Source organism: Triticum dicoccoides, chromosome 5B (assembly GCF_002162155.2).
Source record: "Triticum dicoccoides isolate Atlit2015 ecotype Zavitan chromosome 5B, WEW_v2.0, whole genome shotgun sequence".
NCBI lineage: Eukaryota > Viridiplantae > Streptophyta > Magnoliopsida > Poales > Poaceae > Triticum > Triticum dicoccoides.
In genome coordinates, this window is record NC_041389.1 from 163,648,091 (window position 1) to 163,658,570 (window position 10,480).

The following is a 10,480-nucleotide window of genomic DNA, read 5'->3' on the forward strand; positions in this document are numbered from 1 at the left end:
GTCTCCTTCTTTTTCTGCTTCTTCTTCTTCTTCTTCTTCTTCTTCTTCTTCTTCTTCTTCTTCTTCTCATTTTCGATGGGAGACAGCTTTGCAACAAGCTCTTTGGACCTTGCAGCTATCTCGAAACTCACACGGGCTTCGAGGGCAGCATATTTTATCTGATCGTACGTCAAGGGATAATTCTCCCATCCAAACGACCTTAATGCCACCGTCTCGTCACCCTTTTGAAGATTTGTACCGGGCACAAAATTTGCTATATCGAATAGGGATGTTGTCTGTTTATCACAATTTTCTACAGGAATTTTGATTCTGGTTTGTAGGCCAGCGATGCTTTTCAAATCAAGGTTGTACGGCTCCAGCTTCTGTTTCCCCTTCGATGGCTACCCCACATAAGTATACGTCCTCCTTAGACAAGAAATCGTGAAGCTCACCTGGTATGGAGGGCGAGTGTATGATGTGGTACACCAACACATCATCTTCGAGGCACAGCTGAAGGACGGCGGCGCGTTGGATCTTTCCAGGGGCACGCTCCATGTACTCTGCGTCAAGACCGATGACCCTCGTCTCTACCTTTTCGAGGGAGTTGGATACATTGTTGATCCACTGCCGAACAACCCTTGGGTGGACGGTGACGGTGGCAACTTTGCTCATCGAGCCTTTGACGAGGACATGTTGGACGCTAAAAACCTGCATCCCGATCTCTTTCGCCATTTGGAACCGCTGGAACGGAGGGCTATGGTTTGGAGAATTAGGATTAGATGGCTAGTCTAACTGAAGTAGTAGATGATTATTTAAAGAGGTTAAAACAATGTGAACGCAGTGGGGTTTGGATGCAAATGAAGACGAAGGGGAGGTGAAGAAGCCGAGGAAAATTGGTTCCCGATGGAGAAGTAAATGGGAGAAGTGGCGTGCAGGCAGTTGATTAGATGGCTAGGTAGACTAAACGAAAAGGCTATGCGGGTAGACTGATGAGTCGTACCTGTTCGTGTACGTGCCCATCCTTCCTGATAGGTGGGACCTATGCAAACAGATAAAAATGTGTCATAGCTGGTTTAGATGGATATTGGCGCGTGAGTGGGAGACACAACATTCTCTGGTTAAGGAATACTCCCTCCGTTTAGGTGAGTAAGTCACCTTATGAAAATCAGGTTTTCCCAAAACCTTTAGGCGTGGAGCATTAACTTCCTGCTCGATCCCGTCCCAGCCTAGTTAGCCAGCGTTCTCTTCCTCTGCTGCCGCGTTCTACCTTTCCATTTTTCCTCTTCTCATGTGTGGAACGATCTGCATGCCGTCCTTGATGCACCAGAACGACCACTGCATGCATCGTGGCAGGGCGTTGATTGGGCATGCACGAGAATTTGGTTCTGCTCGCAATATGGATGATACCTGAACGATGAAGTGAACAGGCATGCCAACACGAGACCTATTTCCGCTATACAATACTGGAGTACTCATGTTCCTACTAGTAGTAGTGGTAGTACAACTGTGGTACACTTGATGGTCAAAATACTATTCATCCGGTCCTCACAGTGAAGTGACAACTCCCTGCGCCTGACACTAGTCCAGGCGGCGTGTTTGGGTTACCAAAGTCAGTCTCACCCTGTGCACTATGCAGTCTATCACCGCCGTTATACAGCACATTGGTGCCTCGCCTCGTCTCCCTCTCCCCTCCCATAGCACCACTCCATCTCCATCTCCTTCTCCGTCTCCGTCTCCATCTCACTGTGCCCCCGTGTACCATCGCCTCACTCGCCTCTCCCAGTACCACTATTCTCTCGCTAGCCGCTCCAGCACCGACAACCTTCTCCCCCATAAATCAAGCCCCCCCAAACCCCCACCTTCCAAACTCCACCATGGCCGAACGCGAACCGTGCAGCATCCATATGAGCCGCGATTGGAGCAATCTCCCCAGTGACATCCTCGACCTCTGTTGTTCGTGTATGGATATGTTGAGAACCCTGCGGTTGGCTGCATGCTCGAGGGACATGCACACGGCCATCATCGAAGCGAGGCCTAAGCTTTTCAAGACACCTTGCTTGCTGCTATCTGGTCTTGCGAGATTGGCTCACCATGATACGGAGGCGTACATGATGCCCCTCGACTTCAATCCGACCTCCATTAGCCAAACTTCTTTGCAGGTATGTAGTGGGTCGTCGTACATCATTTCCCTCGACTTTGATCCGTTCACCATCGCCCGAGACTTCTTGGCAGGTATGTACCGGGCCGGCATGAACTCCCACTGGATGGCTGCCTTCAGAGAAGAGGGTAAAAAGTTGGTGCTCGTGAACTTCCAGACCTCCCATGAGATTATCCTTCCTCCATTGGATTATATAGAGTTTTACCATCGCAGTCCAAGTCATCTAGATTACCACGTCAGTTGGACGGACCTTGTTTTGCAGAAGATTGTAATCTGCCAAGTGCCCACACGACATGCGAATTACGCAGACTTCAAGCTAATTGCCTTGTTCGACCGCGGACTCGCCTATCTTTACGTCGGTGCCTTCTTTAGCTGGAGACAACTCAGCTCGAAGTGGATCATCGTCAAAGCTGATACACACTTCTGTGATGCTATTGAACACAATGGCATCATCTACGCGATCGACAAAGCAGATGGCACCACGTATTGCTGGGATGGCGCGTGTAAGTTGTTTCCGTCTCATGTTAATGATGACGCCATGACACTGTTTGAACTTTTTGTGATGATTGGCATATCCCTGTTTGAGCAGAATTTGAGTAGAACTATGGCAATGTATTAGAGACGCCGTAAATCAGCTATATTTGGAATGAGTCAATTCATGTGATTGTGACCATGTCATTACAACCAATTTGTACCCTGAATAATCAAACGGTTAGGAATATATGGATATTATCCTTATTTTACAGTAATCTATATACTACTACTAAATATGAGTGTGTATCAATGGCCATGTTAGTTTTCTCATTTTCATGATGTAGAAACATGCACCACACTGTTGGTTTCATCTAACCATACATTTGGGAAGTAAATGTGCATATGGAGAACTCTATAGTTGGAAGTAGTGAAATCCTGCAATGCTTACCATGTGTACATACCTATATTCGCCATTCAGCAATCAATGGCTAGAATAATATCCTCACAAAAAATTTGCCCACAGAACACGAGTGTATAACAATGCATGGTCTGTTAGTTACCTTGTAGAATTTGTTTGTGAGGACAGAACATGATTACATAACATGCATAACATGGTAGTTTCCTGTGAAGAATCGATTGCGAGATAACATGAGTATAACCATGCATGGCACTTCTATATTTTCGAACCCAGTATACATTTCCCTGTATTTTCCTCCCAGTTCCAACAGGGACATATCAATGCTTTTTCTTGCATTATCCTACTCATACTCTGAACAATGCTGATCTTACATTAACAATGCCTGTCCTTTTTGATATGATGCAGTGTCCCTACAGTTACTGCCCTTTGTAATCACACCACCTTTGCCAAAAACAGGGAAGCACAACTGGTTCCTCACTCGATCAGACGACGACAAAAGACTGATGATCATTCGGACACATGAGCCGGAAAAGTTATATTGCAAAAAACCCACTGTATACAAGCACTGTGTAATACGTGAGTATCCGGACAGTGGCTATTACGTCTATGAGCAGGATACTAGCTTGTTGGGGCCTTTAGAATTTTTTAGTACGAGGCGGGTAAACAACCTTGGTTCACACTCTCTGTTTCTCGGACTCAATTATCCGATTAACCAGGAGATCACCGTTATCAAGGACCTTGATGGCAGAGAGGCTCTGTGTGCTATGGAAAACTGTGTCTACACGGCAGCCCTAGGAGTTCGGGAGCAAACTCCCCTGATTGTCAACGATACAGCCTGCATCCAAAAGAAGGTGAGAATGACAAAGGCATCCGGATTAACTTTGATCCTTGGATGTCTCAATTACGACAGGCAGTGATGTGGTTCAAGCCTTCAGGTTGATAGGTAATTGGGCTGTTGCATCAAAAGGGTGGAGTACTGGTGTCTCCGGATCACTGGTCGCTGAAGCGGGGCTGCAAATTATGATGGTGTTGGATCATCTCTTCGAATGACTTTGTTGTCCTTGCTGCTGGTTCTGGATAGGTAGTTCTTTCTTTTGTTATGCATATTCCTTGTCATTTGGTCATCCTCGTCTATGTCACTCTTACTATGTAATAGTTGCTTCTGTTTAGAATGTCATTCTCGTCTGGATCACGAGAGTCTGAGAGCTATAGATGGGTGCGTTTTGGTGGTGTAGCAAGACTTCTTATGAACTACCATGTCTTGCTGTTTATGCCAGTAGTAGTCACTAGTCAGTGTTTGAATGTTGTATATATTGTTGTTTCGAACTGTTTATTGTCTCAAACTACTGGTGGGCTAAATGAGGGCATCACCATTCTCCAGTGTTCAGAGTATATCTCCCTTTTCCAAGTTATATAATTTGAGCTCAGTGTCTTTTCGATGATGTACATTTGTTTGGGCCAGTGAGGTGTCGTTGAATATGGTCCGAGTAGTAACGCACTGCCAAACAGGTCAATTATGACTCTCAGGCCGGGCTCTCAAAAGATCCTGAAAAAAGGCCGGGCTCTCCAAACAAGAAAGAATAAGGACTCTTATGCCGACATGTGGGCGCCACCGGTGTTTTCGTGCGCTTGCGCACCGAGAGCATATTGGCGCGTGCTCGAAATTCATGCTACCTTTTCGTCCCCAGTCTCCCGCCCCTCCCCCATCTCTGGAATCTCGATTCCTACTCCAGTTCCCCCATGTCGGGGAAACTGATCCCCGAACACCTATGGGACCGGCGGACCAAGCCCCTTTCGGTTCGGCGGGGGGCGGAGATCGCACGAAGAGCGGATCGAGGCGAAGCACACGAGCAGTTTACCCAGCTTCGGAGCTCTCCGGAGAGATAACACTCCTACTGCTGCATGTCTGAGTGTATTGAGTTCTTGTTCGGGAGCGCTGAGTGCTACAGTACACACTAGCTGCTAACGAGACCGAGCGTGAGTGTTTTTCTGCCTTCGAACCCCCCTCTACGTTGCGCATGGGCCTCCTTTTATATGCTAAAGGGGTCACCGACAGGTGGCAACGTAGACAAGGGTAAAAATGGAAAAGGGATTGCGGTTGGTACAACTACCTGTACAGTGTATCATACCTAACCCTGACGGCAGGGGACAAAGGCATTAAATGCCTGTCTGCGTCGCCCAAATAGTGCAAAAAGGGACCGCCATGGACGCCACCGCTTGCCACGATGGCAATCTTGTCAGCGCCGCTTGCCATCGCGCACCGCTGGCTGCACAGCCTCTTGCCATGCGCGCCTGGAAAGGCCCCAGGGCGACACGTTGGTGGATGTGCTGGAGCGCGGGTACAGAGTGGTAGCTTGCCGCGGCAAGCGCCTTGCCGCGGTCGTTGTCTTGTCGCGTCCGGAAGCTTGTCGCTCACCGGGCCTCGCCGGGACGCGTGGCGCGTCGCGGCAAGTTCCTTGAGATGCCTTGGTTGGCCTTCCCGGCAAGCTCCTCTTGCCGGGGCCTTGTCTCCTTGGCTTGAATACTTTGTTCTTGAATGGCTCCAAAGGAACCACGGAGGACCTTGGCAGTCACCCGGCAAGCCTTGCCACGGGGTGCTGCGACTGCCCGTGCACAAGTTCGGGATACTAGGGTACCCCTTCTCTAGTACACCGACAGGAGACCCCGGGCCTGGGCAACACACGGTGCCGAGCGCTGTTGGGCCAGGCCCAAAACAGGGCACGGGCACGCGCGGCCTGGGTTACGCCGTATCTCACTCTGTATCTACCGCGCCCTCCTCGAACGGCACGCGTCGAATGCGGCGTCGTGGGAGAGATCGTGGGTGGTTTCTTTATTCGGAAAGACGGAACGTCCGCCCCCTCCGTCTTTATAAGCAGGGGAAACAGGGGCAGTTCGCCCATCTCGCCAGTTGCTATTCCAATCTCAAAAACCTCCGCCGCTCCCCCCTTCTTCCCAAAGCTGAAAGAGAGCAGCGCTCCGCCCCCCATCGCCACCGGCACCACCAACACCGTCGATCTCTCTCACCACCTCCGCCATGGCTCCGAAAGCCGGGAAGGTTGTGAAGTCGGCCGAGGCGCAGCGGCTCGCGGCGCTGCGAAAGGAGCGGGCAACCTTCCCCCCCAAGCTCGCCGCGAAGGAGCTGAGGGAGTATTACTACCTCTTCTGGTCGACGGAGACGCGAGCGCATCCGCGCACGAAGGTACTCTCAGCTGCCGCTTCGGAACTAGCTCCGAATGGATATCCCTTCTTCGCGTTGTTCTTCTACTGCGGGCTCTGCCCGCCTTTCTCTGAGTTTTTCGGCGACGTTATGAACACCTACGGGTTCCGCCTCCTTGACTTCACCCCCAATGCCGTTCTGACCATGGCAGTTTTCGCACATCTCTGCGAAAACCTTGTCGGAGTCTATCCAAATGTAGCTCTTTTTCGCCACTTCTTTATGCCCCGAGTTGAGAGAGGGGAGCCTTTATCCGGTGGAATCGCCTGGATCTCGAGAGCTGGCAAGAAGGAAGCTTATCTGGAGGGAGAGCTCCACAGCAAGTGGGAGGAATGGAGAGCAGACTGGTGCTGGATTGTCGAGGAGAACCCGCAGCCATTTACCGCCCAGCGCCAAGCCCCAGTAGCGTGCGGCAACGATTGGAGCAACGTGGCCCCGGAAGACGATAGGCTGAAGATTGCCGTCACCCGGATCCTACGCCTCAGGCTTGCCGGGCTCACTGTAGGCGCCGTTGGCGCAGATTTTCTCCGCTGCCGCATCGCCCCCCTGCAGGAGAGGAGGAGACCCGCCTGGGAGTTCCAGAATGCGGCGGATATCATGAGGCTACGCCCGGGCCTCAACTTCAACTTCACTGTCCTGGAACTGGACGCGATGCTCCTGGAACTGTTCAAGCACGACCCTCAACATCCCGAAGTGTTCAGGTTGCCGAAGGGTGTCGTTCCACTGTGCAACAACTCCTCGCTCGACCGCATCCGTGCAATGATGCCGCTGTGCGATTTGCATGGAATTGTCCCAACTTGGCAAGAGCCTACAGACGACGTCGTGCAGGAGTTCTTTGACGGCTTGGTAGAAGTCCGGGTCCGCTCCGATGAACAGAAGAGCCTTACTCGCGACACTACCGATGCGGAGATGCAGCGCATCGCCACTAGGCTGGAAGAGGCGGCGGCAGCCGCTGCCGCGGGCGAGTTTGGATTCACCATGGAGGAGGCAGAGGCAGCAGAGGCGGCAAGCCTTGCCGAGCGAGAGGAGCTTGCCGGCGAGGGAGAGCTTGCCGGGCCTGAAGTCGAGTCGAGCGATCCCGCCGAGGGTGCGAGCGGCTCGTCGAAGACCAACTCCTCTTCCTCCTCATCTTCAGACAGCTCGCCGCAAGCAGAGCCCCCAGCTCCACCAAGAAGACGTCTCTGCAAGGCCGGGGACGTAGCGGGGCGGCAGACGAGTCAACGGCCGCCGCGCCGCGCGACACGCTCTACCGCAGCAAGCACTGTTGCCGCGGGAGCACCTCACGCCGCTGCGGCAACTGGAGCGGGGTCCTCCCGGACAACCGCTTTTGCTCCTGCCAAGCGGCTAAGGGAACCTACTCCTCCGCCTTGTCGCGCCGAAGGTGGGCCGGACTTCGACCTCTCCGCGCTCAGCTCCGACGAGGAAGAAGAAGAGTAAGATTCTTTGTTGTACTTGTAGTTCTTCAATTCTTGTTGTTTTGTCTTGTATCTGATTTGCTTTACTCCGAACCCATTCCTTTTCAGGACTCTGGCCCAGAGAGCGGCGAAGAGAGCCAAGGTCCCGGTGATTGTCATCAAGGACGAACCCACCGCGACAGTAGGGGACGTGTCCGAGACCACCTTGCCGGACCCGGCAACTATTCCCCAAAGCAGCCCCCAGCGCAGCCCCCAGCGTAAGTATATGGTTTATTTCCTGTTGTTAGGCGCGCATGGGTGCTCTTTCTTTGCTGACATCTGACTATTGGTTTGCGTAGGAGCAGAGCAGCCTCACCAGGAGTGCCCGGAAGCCGCTCCCGACATGCCATCTGCTTCGACTACACCGCCAAGGGAGGATTCCTCGGCAAGGGAGTGTTCTCCGGCAAGGGAGAATTTTCCGGTAAGGGAGAAGTCTCCGGCAAGGGAGAGTTCTCCGGCAAGGGACAACACCAGTGACCCTCTGTTGGTGGAGACCATGACTGCAGAACCCAGTGCAGGTAATCCTCTTGCTTGAAAACTTCCCTTGGGTTCTTCTTCTGATTTTCTTTTTGAATATTTGCTTGACTTTTCTCCCTTTTCCGGTCGTCAGATCCATCTGCCACGGAGCCGATGGAAACCGAGGTCACCGGCGAGGAGAACGCGCGCGGCAATACCGACGACGCCGCTGCCACCGAAGAAGAAGCCGGCACTGATGATCCCGCCGGCGAAGAGGCCACCAGAGCTGCCGCCGCAGAAGCTGGCGAGGGGTCTGGCGATCGCACTGACGGCCCCGAGGCCGCAGGAGCGTCAGGCGCTACGCCGATCGCCGATCCCTCCGCCGCTGCTGCAGTGTCAGGCTCCGAAGAGCCCCAGCCCGGCGCCTATTTGAAGGCCGGCGATGGCGTCTTCATCAAGCTCCCCTGGGCGTCAAGCTCCAGGGCGCCGGTCGAAGGAGAAATCTTGGATGGAGAGGTGCTCGCCTCCGCTGGGCTGACGCTGGTTGATGCGCCGAGCAGTAGCAGCGGCGAGTCTGAGGAGGAGCAGCTGCTGCGGAAGCTGTTGTTGCTCTACCGCGCCCGACAGGCCAAGCTGGTATCTCGAGAAGCGCTTGTCGCGAAGGCGGGAGTGGACATCGAGAAGCGCGCGGAGGAGCTCCGGGGTCTCAACCAGGAAGCTCTCCGGTCCCTGGCAGAGGAGCGGGAGCAACTTGCTGAGGAGCGGAAAGCCTTCCTCCTCGAGAAGGCTAAAGTTGAAGAGCAACAGCGGCTTGCTGCCGAGAAGCTGTCTGTGCAGGAAGGCGAGTTGGTGCAGCGGAAGGTCAACCTTGACAGCCACGAGGAGGAGCTTGCCGCGCGCGAGAAAACATTCGGCGGGGCTCTCAAGGAAGCAAAGGATGCTGCCGCAGCTGCCGAGGCCGCCAAGAAGGAGCTGGAGACGAAGGTGGCGCAGCTGGAGGCCGATCTCAAAGCAAGCGGCGAGGAGCTTGCTGCGCTCAAGCGTGAGCGCGAGAAGGACGCCTACACCCTTGGCGAGCTGCAGGGTCGTCTCGCCGAGAGGAGCAAGGAGCTTAGCGCCGCCAAGGACTCCAACGCAGATCTTGAGTTGAAGCTGACTACTTTGACCAAGACGCTGGACGGTGCCAAGGAGCACGAGGTGGCCTTGAAGGAGAAGATCAAAGCCGACGAGGCGCTGTTGGCGAGTGTTGCTGCCGCCCAGAACACTTTTAGGGAGAATGTGGAGCACTGGACGGAGGGTCTCATGGATGTTGCCGCAGCCATCGACAGGGAGTTGGCGCAGCTGGGGATGGAGGATCTCGGGTATTCCTCCGATGAGCACCTCCAACCCAGCGCCAAGCTCATCTTGTTCTTCAAAGGCGTGGTGACGGCCATCCAGCGACTCCGGGAGAAGATCCCAAAGCAGCTGGCCGACGAGTCGTGCAAGATCTGCGCGGGAGCTCTTCAAAAGGTGCTGGTGAAGGTGACCTTCCGCAACCCAGGCCTCAACCTCACCAACGTCCTCAGGACCTTGCCGCCGGATGCTGATCTGGAAGCGCTCAAGACCCTTGTCGCACCCATTGTGGACAAGGTGAGCGGGATCAAGAGGGTTGAGGGCGATCGCGTAGATTAGGTCGCCCGTTTTCTCTTTTTCTTGTCGCTGCTGGTCATGTTATGAGAACAATCTGTTAGAGCTGCGATAAGCTATCTTGTAATATGACTCTATTTTGGGTAGCAATTGCTATGTTATTTCCTTTACTTGATTCCTTCCTTTGTATGTTTTTGCCCTACGCTTTTAGGGAACTTGTCGGCGCAGGCACCTTAGTCGCGAGCGCTGAGTGCGGGACGTCAGCAGCCAGCTGGCGGTGCCGCTACCGACAAGAAACCTTGTCGCAACTAGTCGCAGCTCACTTAAGTTGTTGAGCGGACTCGAAACAAAGTAAGGGCGCAACTAGCTACGAGTTGGTTCCTCCGCGCACAGGTTTTCCATAAAAAGCACGGTCGTTCGAGGAAGATAACTTAAAATTTTTAAAACTGATTGCTCAAACTTTAGCAACTTAGCTTTTCTGTCGTTTGCTTCCCGGTAAGGCGAAACTTCCTCGAACAACGCTTGGTCCACACCATTATCTTCTCCTTTCCCCCCGGCAAACTTGTGGGCGAGGGAACCTTCCTTTCTTTGAGAAAGAGAAAGAAGAGAAAATAAAGATATGGAGCCTTACGGCTCGTTATTGCTTACCGGGGGTAGGCGCTGCACAAAGTGTCAGATAACACATGCAAAAAAGTAGAAAG